Raw genomic sequence first — 13,792 nt, 5'->3', positions numbered from 1 at the left:
GTTTGCCATTTTACAGATGAGAAACCGAGGCAAACAGGATTAAGTTAAAGATATTATTGAAATCATACTGAAAATATTAAAGTACCTACAATATACAATGCTGGGGTTTTAGTTCATACAAAGATGGACCTTATCAGCCATATCTAAAGATTATAGAATCTTCATTCTTATTCACATGTTGCTGAAGGAGCTGGAGGACTTTACATTCCAACCTCTTCCCCTTCCCAACAAGAATAAGGTTGATCGATTTACTCAATTAAGTCACATAATGCCATCCCACTCCACTTAATGTAAGTGATTAGCTTTTCTATCAACATTAGACTGTCAGACTAAGTACTAAAAGTTGTTGGGACTGGAATGATTGTCTGGAAAGAATTTGGATACTTGCTTCTGCCTCAGTAGCCATCTAGAAATTATCTAGTTAGTGGAGCTTTTCACTGAAACTCCTAAGGAAGCACTTGGGAGAGAGGACTTGTTTTCAGCCTTGGACATGTCTCTCTTACTGCTGTCTTCTTTCCCTCTCTTTAGCCAGTGGAGGACCTTGTGAGCTTCATTGGAGTCGGAAAGGTTTTTAACTTTGCATCATCCCATCAGTGTCCTAGCAGCATCCCTTATCATCTGATGGCAGTGTCTTTTGGGAGGCCAGAGGACATAGATTCATGGCTGTACAAGGAGTCCAGCAAAGAAACTATACCATGCCTAAGGGGGAACTTCTCAAGCTTCCTATGAAGGGAAGAAAAAGATTTCCAGCAGCTAGGAGGCATGAATTCCTCCTCTGCCACAATTGTTCTGTAAGCTTGAGCCTACTTTCCCCAGGATTCTATGTACTTGTGCAAGAGTTTGTCACAAACTTTTGGGGATATGTTTTATATTAACTGTACTCACTGTGCTACCTTAACAAATACTTCTTTCTAAAAGCTACATAAGGCTGGTTAAAATCTCAAGTGATAATCTTTGAGGGAAAGCCTATCAGATGGGGCTCAATACAATGTCATTAAAAATCACCCCTTAATCCTCAGGGGAACCCCTAGAATAGCAAGGGGGTTCTTGTTCTAGAACCTAAGACATCTGTAATAATGCAAGTTAGGAAAAGGATCCTTAGAGCTAACATGAGCTACATATACTAACTGGGTCTACTAAAAATATATTAATTCTTTTCAACTGGGCCCTCACTACAGCAAGACAATCATTCCACTTTTTAATCAAGTCACTATCCCACTCTCCACAGCAGTTTTCTAGTTTCAAGTTCCAAGTTTTCTAGTGTCTCCTCAAACTTCCCACTATCCCTTCCCTGACCCTTTTAGCTTTGGATATGGCTCCTCCACATGAAATTGACACAGAGACAACCAATCCTTAGCCTATGAAGGTTCAGATAAAACAGTATCACAAAATCCAAACCAAGAGCTATAAAGTCTTTTCAGTCCTACCCCAGTCAAAGGCATTCCTTAAAGTTTCCTGTTCTGTTTGTATGTAAGAGGCTTCTGGACACTGGTAGTCTCCCCTCCCCCAACCATGGGCCCAGTAGGGCCCCCAAGTCCATGGGTAAACTTTTCAGGCAGGACTCCAAGGGAAAGGACATGATGGGCTCTTGGGAGCTGGAACCTCTATGGGCTCTTTCAGCAACCTCTGTGTTAGTTATTGTGGATGGGGTCAAACGGAAAGCTTTTAAACTGCCCAAGCCATTCCAAGTACTTAAAAATTAAATGATAGCTAATCCCAGGTGGAGGCAAAACCATTTTCTCTCAAGTTATGAAAATGTATGCTAGAGTATTTTATTAAACCAACTTTCTTTGCAACAAACTGGTGTGGCCAGTAAGGAAGGTGGATTGCACCCTGAAGCTTACAGTGAACTATGGGGATTTGCATAATTGTCATGCTCTTACTATACCTGTCCTATCCATGGTTCCAGTGGGTTTTTGATCTCATTAATGCCTTTTTTTTTTTTCCTATTTGTATGTCTGAGACTATTCAGTAACACTTTGTTTTTATCTTCACTCTCCTTGGATAAGAACCTAGATGATTCTGGACACAATCTAGACCATCCAGGGGCAGTGTTTTTGAAAATTCATTTGGTCCTTCACCTGTTCTAAACTGGCAATTGGCTTTCTTCTCCCATCTTAGGGCAAGATATTTGTTACTATTAATAATTGGCTTGGTTATCATGGTCCTGACTACCAGGAGTCAAATGTCCCACTTCCCAGAAGCTATAGTCATGATGAATCAATGACAGTATAGGAAGAAAGTTTCTTTAGTTCAGCAGTTTGTTAGATCCAGCTTCTAGGACTTACCTGATAAGAATACTTTTGGACAAAGTTCTGGTTGACCCCTCTGGCCCTTCCTTATTCTGTCACCTGTGGATGTTCAAGCCTTGAGGCCTTTGCCCTCTGAGGTGGCTCCATAAATCTTGGAAAATGGCTCAGGTTCTCCTCAAATGGTAGGGCCTCCTGTCCCCAAGGATGGTTGACACAATTCCTTCCCAGAAAGAGTTTAGGGAAATAAGATGTGGTATTGTTGGGAAATGCTAGGGTTCCCAACAGAATGGGGGAGGTAAAATTGTTTCTGCATAATGATGACGAATTTCTATTTACTTGGAATAAAGGGGGGATCCCTTAACTAACTTAATGGTAATCCTTAATTCTTCAGTGAAGATGAAGATTATTCAGCTCCCTTCAAAGAAGTGGGCAGCCCCTTAGCAGAGGCCTCTAAAGGGTAAAAGTTTTCATGTGACCATCCCAATGGAGCTTCCTAGAAAGGAGAGGTCCTGGGAGGTAAGGAAGTCTTTGATCATCCAGTCCTGTTCCCTAAGGCTGTAGTTCAAGAAAAGTCTTGGAATCAATGCTTGCATCTTTTCAGACTACATATAAGAGAGTAATGACCTCATAGCTACTTTATTACAGATGATTTTGATGTGTGATAATTGGTGACTGGGCTAAAAGTGTCTCCATCTGTACTGTGGCCCTGATGTCTCTGAAGCTGTTCCCGCTATTCATCACTAGGGAAAACAACTGTGGATTGCATATGCCATGTAGACCAGATAATTAAATCTGAGACTTGGTTCTCCCAAAGGAGGAAAAGCAAAGGTTTTCTTTGAGATTCCTACTCTTCAGTCTCTTCCACATTGGATCATTCCTGCAGGGAGTTCTTGCTATTTTTTCTTCCATCTTTCTGGTGTAGTCCCCTCCTCTCCCCCTGTGCTGCCTATACCAAGCTTTTCCAATTCCAGAGATTAAGGGTGTCTAGTAACAGTCCTATATCCTTTTAAGAGAGAAATCCTGCAGAAGATCTTTAGTTCCTTGTCATAAGAGGTGTGGTAGGAGCAGTATCTGTAAAAGTGACTGCCACGTGGGGTAAACTGACCCTGAAAGGTGTTTGACCAAGGGGTTAAGGCTGATGTGGCTTCCTGGTCACCTATAGACTTGGTGTATGTTCCAACTAAGTCACCACACCATGCCCTACTAATCAGATACATTTCTGTGTGAAGACAAGGGGGATTACATCTACTTGAGACAAATGTTATTTCCTTGTTGGGTATCCTTTCCACGCTATGGCTATTAACCTATTTCTATTTACTGCTTTATGTTCTCTGAGTGTCTCGTCTCATTCCAACCTTGAACCTCAAGTACCAGACTCATCTGTCAATCCTGACATGCTACATGGTATGAGAGATATGCTTTCAGTCTCTACCCACTTCTCCATGTTGTCCCTATATGATTGTTCCCAACTAAGAGGATGTTTAGCACCAGAAATGAGAGCACTTTAGGGCCTGCCCTGCCCTACCTTTCTCACTTGGTAAGTGGCAGGGTAGGGTGGGGAGAAAGGGCTAAGGTTACTTGTGTTATATCCTTATGTTATTACAGTTAGATTAGTCATTGGAAATTTCAGCCTATGGTTGACAGTCAATGGTATATAGCCATGGAAAAGTTTTGCTCCTTTGATTTCTGATGAAGATTTGCTTACCAAATCCCTAAATCATCTTCTCCCTTCAGGTTTCATATTTTGTACTTTGAATACCACCTTGGCTGAAGACCAAAATATTTAGATTCCTTGAAAGTTTACTTTATCTTCTCATCCCATAGTCTCTATCCTTGTTCAATTTAAATGAAACAACCTATTTAGCTGAATCTTCCTAGTTGCAGTAATCTTTAGGGTCTAGAACACCATGCATCTCTGGACCTGGATTCTAATGTTGCTCAAAGCATAAAATCAGCTCTTGGACTCTTTAGAGTAGACCATCCAGGTTTGTGGCTTGGCAAACCTCTCATTATTACACTGTATTACAGAAATAGCAAAAAAGTCTCACTTTTCCAATAATCAGGAAATATAAAATTTTACATGGTTACAAATTCAAATATAAATACAAACACAAATACATGGAACATATAGCAATTATACTAACACATACTTCTTTCCCCAAATAACTGAGTAGTGTTTTACAATCTACCATACCTCATATGGAATCCTCAAAAATTCCTGGAAACAAGGAAAAACAGAGGTTCAAAATGCAATCCACTATTCCAAGACAACATGCATGATTATGGATTAGATTATGGAAACTAAGGAAGATCTATTCATGTGGGGAGGTAAAAGAATCATAGATCAGAGCTAAAAGTGGACTCAGAGATCATTTAGTCTAACTCCTTTAAGAATGAGGAAGAAAAGGCTTAGACACATAATGTGACTTGTTCAAGATCACCCAGGTAGTAAGCAGCAGATCAAGGATTTGAACTCCAAATCTACTGCTTTGCCCAATGCCCTACATGTTTTTTTTTTCATTTTGTGGATTCAGAATCATGATGGTGGCCTTTGTATTTCAATACAATGCCAGGGCTTTGAGGGTTTTTATTTTTTAAGAATCTACAGCATGCTAAGAGACCAAAGAATGAAAAATTCAGTTCCAGCAAGGGCTGGTTCATTGATTTGAAGGGCAGGTGTGCCCCACCTGACATTAAAGTCGAAGATAAAGCTACTGGTGATGAAAAATGGTAGATCCAAAACAGCAGAGACACTGCATTATTGAATAGCAGAAAGCTCAACACAGTGATCTTTTAATTCCTGTGGAGTAATTCACAGTAAGAAGATAAAGTAACAGATATCTCAAGTCAGTCTCTCAGAAAGCCATTTAGTGGCCCTACATCTCTCAAAAACTTTTTTTTTTTACCCTAAGTGCCTATAAAAATCATGTCAAAGGAAATCTGAATTTCATGAATGGAAGTTCTCCCTCATCTTCTTATTTGCTCCAATTCAAATTAAGTCAGGAGGCCAGATATGAATTTGATAGAATATATTCTCATCTATCATTAAATATAATTTTAGCTATGTTATTGAATTGCCCTGTTGAATCAAATTATGTACTTTATAAAACTTATCATTTAGTTATATCAATAAAATTTAATGATGTAGTTTTTGTTCTCTATAAACATTTTGTTCTGCTATAAAAAAACTGATCGGGATGTTGACAGGAATGTGACACCTATTTGTTTCTACATGAAAATTGATGAGACTCATATTAAATTTAAAACGTTTCTTTGCAGTAATATAACCTGCCATAACCATGAGTGCTGACTTTATGTATTCATTTCTTTTGCTCTCAAAGACTGGGTTTTTTGTTGTTTTTTTTTTTTTGTTTTGTTTTTTTTGAGGGAAGAAGGGGAGGAACAAAGCAATTGAGGTTAAGTGATTTGCCCAGGGTCACATAGTAAGTGTCTGAGACTAAAATTCAACTCAGGTTCTCATGACTCCAGGACTGGTGCTCTATCAACTGTGCCAGGCTAGCTGCCCCCTCCCCCCACAAAAATCTATTTTCTTAAAGCCACTGATACTAGTCAGGAGGCATAGGTTCAAATACCTCATCTAATGTTCCTTAGCAGTGTGACCTTGGGAAGTCACTTACACTTCCTGGGCCTGTTACCTCATCTATAAGAGGGTTGGAAGAGGTGATCTTTGAAATCCCTTCCAGCTCTGATTTTACCACTGTGGGTAGTAGTCTTTTTACTAACATACATAACCAACTTTCCATGCTTCAACAGACTGCTTCATGAAGTATACTTGTCTAGAGATGATTTTATTTTTAAAATAAATTGATTTCTGTATCTTTAAAGAAAACCTGGAAATAAGTCCAGTCCTTACTTACACCAATATAATTCTAGTGCTAAGGAAAGCAAGCCAATTCACTTAAAGTCAGTACATCTAATGATCAACTCCTTTAACCCCATTAAGACTTGCACATTACTTTTGGTGTTTTAGCACCAAAAAAAAGTAAAAATGTTTAGGAGTCCCAAAACAAAAAAATAGGTAAAAAAAAATAAAACTACCTAGCAATGTACAATGCTTATAAACTTAATCAAATTAATGTTAAATTAATCATTAAACAAATTGGTTTTAAGAGTAACTGCTATTGGGTGAGAACCCCTTATAAAAATTGGGGATATACTATGGGAGAGAGATATACAGTATGGAAAGAGATGGGGAAGAAGCAGCATATTTCTCATTTAAGTATACCAAACAAAATCATAGCTGGTGCTGTATTATGACCATAGGGTATTTGCATATGGGTTAAGTCCAAAAGAAACTTTATTTACTAAATTCCTAGGATTATTCTCCACTATGAAGTCTCAGGTGTCTGACCAGGGCTGAACTGTGCCTGAAAGCATTCCCACATTGAATACATTTGTAAGGTTTCTCTCCTGTATGGATTCTTTGATGTCGAGTAAGATGTACATGTAGGCTGAAGACTTTTCCACATTGATTACATTCATAAGGTTTCTCACCAGTATGAGTTCTGTAATGTTGGGTAAGGTCTGAACTTCGAATGAAGGCTTTCCCACATTCACTACATTCATAGGGCTTCTCTCCAGTATGAATCCTCTGGTGTTTATTAAGGGATGACCTATCACAAAATGCTTTTCTGCATTCACTACATTCATAAGGTTTCTCTCCAGTATGAATTCTCTGATGCTGAGTTAGATGTGTACTACATCTAAAGGCTTTCCCACATTCAATACACTTATAGGGCTTCTCTCCAGTATGAATTCTTTCATGTTGAGTACGGTCTGTACTCTGACTAAAAGTTTTCTCACATTCACTACATTTATAGGGTTTCTCTCCAGTATGAATTCTCTGATGTTGAGTAAGGTGTCCACGCAGTCTAAAGGCTCTCCCACATTCATTGCATTCATATGGTTTTTCCCCAGTGTGAATTCTTTTATGTCGAGTAAGACATATACTTTGGCTGAAAGCTTTTCCACATTCATTACATTTATAAGGTTTCTCTCCAGTATGGATTCTCTGATGTTGTATAAGGAGAGTAGCCTTACTGAAAGCTTTTTCACAGTCACTACATTTATAGGGTTTCTCCCCAGTATGGACTCTCCAATGTTGTGTAAGGAGTGCACCTTTACTGAAAATTTTCCTACATTCAGTACATTCATAAGATTTCGGTACACAGATTTGTTGATGGCTAATTAGGTCTGAATCACATTCAAAAGTTTTTCCATATATATCATATTCATGGTATCTCTCTCGAGTGGGAACACTCGGTTCCATAATAATAACTGAGTCCAGATTAAACTGATTACATTCAGGGGCTTTCTTCTCAGGTAGGATTTTATTCTGGACAACTCTTGTTTGTTTTAGATATCTCTCATGCATTTCTTGTGGGGCCCCAAGCTGGTCTTCGAATCTCCTGGTTTCACTTGGCTTAGAGTGGCATATACTATCCCTTGGGAATCTTTCCACTGTTACCTTCTGGGATGATTTCTCTTCAGAAATGTCTTGCTTTGCAGCTAACTTCTTGGTTTCTGTTCTGATCTCCCAGTCTGAAAGAAAGAAAGAAAAATCTAACTCTATATTGTTGCTTAGGCAATGAGAAAGGAATCGCTAAAGTGAGAAAAGGAGAACAAATATAGTTGTAATGAGTACAATGCTGTGAGAAGTTTCAAATATGGCCGTGGAGTCTGGGGAAAGGATGGAAAAAGGGAGAAAGGGGCAGTGATGAGGGGATAACCTTTCCTTCTCTGAGGTTCATTCAATCTATATTTATTACCCAGTGAAGATTCCGGTAACTATTATCTGCCAACCTCCAGGACACTCTCCTTCCTCCTTCAATGAGTTCAGTGTCTGGTTCACAGTCTCTCCTCCACAGCTTACCCTGATACTAGGGGACTTCAACATATACATCGATACTCCCTCAGGCACTGTAACTTCCCAGTTCTTAAACTTACTAAATTTTCATATCTCCTCCTTCACTTCAATTCAACTACACAGAGGTGGTCATACCCTTGATCTTGCCATTACCCACAAGTGTTCTTCCATATACTCCAAAACTCCTTTATCTGATCATAATCTTTTATTATTACATCTTTCCTTCTGTCTCATAACCCTTAATCCTGTCTTTCATCCTCACTCTGACTTTTAATCCATCTAACCCTCATGTTATTTCCCAGGTCATCACCTCTGCACAAGTTATACTCTCCTCCATTCCCCATTTTGATACCTTGGTGAACCAGTTCAACTGTACACCATCCTCCACTTCTTGAGTCCTTTGTCTTCTTATCAATCTTTTCCTGCCAAATCCCAGCCTTGGATTAGTCCCATTATTCCTACCTTGTTCCAATTTGTGTGCTACTGAATAAAACTAGAGAAAATCATGAAACTGTGCTTGACTGGGTTCAATACAAATTTGTGTTTTATAATTTGACCTGGGCCCTTACCCCTCATTGCAGCAAGGCAAGCCTTTTATATGGCCTTAAATCAATTCATTTCCACTCACTAGAGCAGCTTTTCCAAACCTTTTCATCCTTCCTCAGACCTTTCATATCTTGTCTTGAACTTACCCTATCATCTGAGAAACTTGCCATGTTTCACAGAAAAAACAGGCCATTTGTCAAAAATCTCTCTTACCTTCTCTTTCTCATATCATGTCACCAAGTTACTTTTCACCGCTATTTCCTCCTTCACCCCCATTATATATGAAGAAGTAGCCCATCCTTTGCCAAGGCAAACCTCTCTATATCCACTAGTGATCCTATTCCTTCCCACCTTCACTTGCAGATCGCTCTATCATCCCCTCTCTCTTACTAAACTTCAATCCCTCTTTGATTACTAGCTGTTTTCTTGGTGCCTACAAATATATTTATCTCCATCCTTAAAAACTATTGATCTATCCATCCCCAATAGCTATTTTCCTATATTTCCCAAACATCCTTGAAAGGATGTCTATAATAGATGCCTTTACTAGCTTTCCTCTCACTTTCTTCTTAATTCTGCAGTCTGGCTTTTGACCACACCATACAGCTTAAATTGCTCTTTCCAATGATCTCTTAATTGCCAAAAACTAATGGGCTTTTCTAAATCCTTAGTCTTCTTGATTTATCTGTTTTTTTAAAGCCTTTTATAACCTGGACCAAGTCTCCTACCTTTCTAGCTGTTTTACGCCTTACTCCTTTCCACACACTCTGTGATCTAATGAATGTGGTCTTCTTGCTGTTCCTTGCACAAGACACCCTATATCCCAACTGTGTGCATTTTCATTGACTGTCCCCCATGCCTGGCACTCTTCCTCCTGTCTTTGCCTCCTAGTTTTCCTTGGTTTCTTTTAGGTCTCAGCTAAAATATCCTTTTGCAAGAAACTTTTCCCAGTCCCTCCTAAGCAAGTGCCTTCTGAGATTATCTCCAATTTTACCCCAAATATATCTTACTCCTACATAGTTATTTGCATGTTTTTGCCCCATTTGGATGGACAGAGATTATTTTTGCCCCTCTTCATGTACCCAGCACTTAGCACAGTGCCTGGCACATTGCAAGTATTAAAAAAATGCTTAATGATTATGAATATAGGGATAATCAAAATACATTTTTTGAAGGAAGTGCTGGATATGTGCCATTGACTTTGTCCCATGGAAGTCTATGAAACTGTTTTAGCCAGTACATTTCTTGTTTGATATATCATTTCCTGTCTTATAAATGATCACCTATAAACTGTTACTCCAAGGTGTACTTTAGTATTGTATGGGCCACCATCTTCATGGGATCTTGGGAAAGTTGGGAGTATTGGACATCTTTTCTGAAGCATTTTGCCCCTCTTCTTTCTGGAGCCCAAAATGCTAAAAGCACAGTCTAAAGCAGTCTTGCTTAATCAATCAAGGAACATCTGTGTGTCTTAAAAAGAGAGCTCATGGAGGCACAAACCCCCAAATGTCAAAGCTCTAAATTCTACCCTGAATGCTGGGGAGGAATAACCCTGAGAATCATTTACTAGTCTAGCTCTGACTTTTAAAGTCTTCATTCTCCTTGATCTTTCTTCCAGCTTTTGATATTACTGACCCCCACTTTCTAATGGATTCTTTCTTTTTTCCTCAGGTTCAGGCATACCTCATAATCCTGGTTTCTCCTACATCTGTAATTATCTCTTCTGTTTCTCATCTTCTCTATCTTGTTGGTGTAGTCATTCCACTCTTTGGCTCTCTTCTCTTCCTATATTTGACAATCTAATCTATTCCCACCACTTTAACTCTTCATGCTCTCCCATCTTTATCTCTAGTTCTGATCTCCCTTTTGAGCTCAAGATCCACATGTCCAAATGCCCAAAGGGCACTCTTCAGAAGCTCAAACTGAACATACACAAAAACTGTCGGCTCCCTAAACTATTCTTCCTAACTCAATTACTTCTGATCTTCCCAATTGCTAATGCTTTTCTCCATAACTATTTTGTATTAATTTTGTGTTTATTCTGTATAAATATACTTGGATGTGCCATCTTTCCCAATAGAATATAAGTGCTTTGAGAGTAAAGAGTTTATAATTTTGTTTTCTTTGTATTCTCAGCATTTGAACTGGATGTCTTTTAAGATCTCTTTCAACTCTAAGATTACTTCAGCATATTAGAGGATCAGATTAGCTCAAGGTATTTGAGAGAGTTTATGCCAAATGACCTCATTCTTATCCACATGCCTAGATGGCTTCAAAGAAAATTACAAAAGTACAACCCCTTTTGTTAATTAAAGTGATTCTTCTGCTTGGGTCTTTCACTTACCTGGGAAGGAACTTGGGATTTCTCTATCTATAATCCAAGGCTCTTCTCCTTGCTCCAACTGAGATATCAGATTTGGTTTATAAACTTGATGTCCTGCTCAAAGGAAAAACAGAGAACTTAGATGTCTGTATTAGGGATAAAAATCATTCCTGCATTAGGTTCCATCTCTTTGTACCTCATAACTTCTGAAGGATGAGATAATGCAGCATTATGAACAGTACAACAAAGCTATCTATTTTATACTCTAAAAAGTAAACTTTCACGTGGAAAGAGGGAAGAGGAACATCCAGTTTTTGTGCTCAAAGTGAACTGAGAATTTCTAATTGCTCAGTCTCAAATGTATAAACAGATAAATGTTTTAGAGTGAGAAGTTTTATACCATTTAATGACTGGGGAAACAAAATAACCCTAAGTCACACAGAAAAACGACACTTACCAACTGAGACCAGGTTTCTATAGTTCTCCAGCATTACATCCTTGTACAGATATCTCTGATCAGGGTCCAGTCGCCCCCACTCTTCTTGAGTGAAGTCCACTGCCACATCCTTGAAGGACAATGATTCCTGAAATGCCAAACACACTCCTGTTCAACCTGACGCCATTTATTGACGTGGCCTTGGAGAGAGTTGCTAGTGTCAGAAAAAATGAACAGGAGTGTATGTTCTCATAATTTTCAGAGATGTCCACATACCAAGTAAATTATTTACTCATTTCATACTATGTGGACAGCACCATTCCTGACTAAACAGGAGGTTCAAAAGAGGCAAAGATGGTCAATGTCCTTAATGAGGATATATGGCTTTGCCAAAGAGGAAAGAAGACATGGTATAATTGGAGTATGGTAAAGTGGTAAGTTATGAAAGTACAGAAAGTAAGTGCATATGATCCAGAATAAAGGGGGATCCACCTAGGTAAGGGAAGCAAGTGAAGACCTCATAGAATTATAGAAATTTAAAGTCTGAAAGGATCATGAAGGCTATCTAACAAACCTCCCATCCAGTGGATGAATACTTATGCTATACAACCTCTCTGATCTATATGTGAAATCACTTAATCTCAGTTTGAAGATATTAAAGGAGTAACTCCTTCATAAAGCTGCCCAATCCATTTTTATGCACAAGTGTTCAGGTCTTCTTGCTTCTGTTGAGCTGCAACCTGTCTCCTTTTAATTCCTACCTACTGTTCCTAGTTCTTCCATCTGAAGAAAAAAGAGAATCAATCACATTCATAGTTTATGTTATACTCCTTTCAACTGTCTGAAAGTAGCTATTATATCTTTTCTAAATCTTTTTTTCCCAGGCTAAACACCCCCAGTTCAGACAATCATTTCTCGTATGACATTTTTTTGCTTTGCTTTAAATGTCATATATATATATATATATATATATATATATATATATATATCACATATATACATACACGTGTATGAATGGCCTCATCAAAATGTGGTACATAAAATATAATACCCCACTGTAAATATAGTTAGGTCAATTCATAATAAAGCAGGTCTTTCATCTCCTTTGTTCTGTATACTATAGCTCTATTAATGAAGCCTGATGCAACTGCTATTTGGAGGAGGAGGGTGTCAATATCACATTACCTCAAAAAAAACTTAACACAGTCAGGATGGCTACTTAAGCAGTATGATATTGGAGATAATCAATGTACCCACAAAGTGGGGCAGGTATATATTTTTAGACTGCAGTGGCTATAGTAGCACAAAGTCCTGGTTTGGACCATAACACTACATATGCATCTTCTGAGATTAAGTTTTCAAGGCCTTCCAAGAATCTACATTAGCAGTAGTTGTCTCGCTCAAAGAATCTCAAGGGTAGACTCCAACAAATGCTAGCAAGCAAAATTGTCTCACCAATTTTTTGCAATCTAAACATTTGTAATGTAATGCCAAAAGAAAGGCAACTTCCCAGGTTCAAAATACCAGCATAGGTGCTCTCTATTTTATTCAGTAACAAACCCAGAACAGAGAAGATCAAAACATGACATCATTCAAAATATAGCATTTACTAAGTGTGATTAAATCATCTCCAAGGCCTACCCCACCCCAGGACTTTCCAATCATTCAATCAATTACAAAGTCTCCGTTCTAAATACTTCTCCACCCCTAGGCTATACCTTAATTAAGTCCACCACAAAGCCCCTCTTCTCAAATGGAGATTAGTTTCCAAACATAAGTAAAATACATTCATTTGCTCAACCATAGAACACAAAAAGGTCAAAAGTTCCCCACCCCTGGATCACAATTGAATCTACCCCAGAGTTACATCAAGTTTAAACACAGCACTTAATACCCAAATGGAGGTCTTTTCTTCATCTTGACACGAGGCAAGTTCTCAGCAATCTTAGTTCCTGGGGAGACAAGGCTTAGCAAGGCCATAAGATACATTGCCAGTCCCTTCATGAATTTATCCTCTGTCTGTAGAACAGTCCTAGAACCCCTGAACACATTAGCAAAGCCCTCTCCCAGGATTTCTGTAAACATACAACAAGAAAATCCTTCTTCAGGGCTTCTGAACCAACAGAAAGGCTCCCAGACCCCTGCAACAACAGCACTGTCCTTCACCAGTGGACAGTATTCATTCTGTCTGCCGGACAGTCTCCAGACCCCTGCAACAACAGTACTGTCCCTCACCAGTGGACAGTATTCACTCTCAGTACTGTCCCTCACCAGTGGACAGTATTCACTCTCTGTCTGCAGGACAGTCTCAGGCCTTCTTAACCAAATGCCAGGTTCCAGGACTTCTT

At 38.8% G+C, this 13,792-nt stretch overlaps 1 pseudogene; it reads right to left on the bottom strand.

The window, feature by feature from the left end:
• The window catches only part of LOC138157171 (zinc finger protein 184-like), a 67,195-nt pseudogene that overhangs the window by 31,470 nt on the left and 21,933 nt on the right, over window positions 1-13,792 (bottom strand).

Source organism: Petaurus breviceps, unplaced genomic scaffold (assembly GCF_028583685.1).
Source record: "Petaurus breviceps papuanus isolate PSGF00001 unplaced genomic scaffold, PetGlider_PUasm1.0 171, whole genome shotgun sequence".
Lineage (NCBI taxonomy): Eukaryota > Metazoa > Chordata > Mammalia > Diprotodontia > Petauridae > Petaurus > Petaurus breviceps.
Note: the sequence above shows the minus strand (reverse complement) of the source record. Positions and strands in the feature narration are given on the sequence as shown.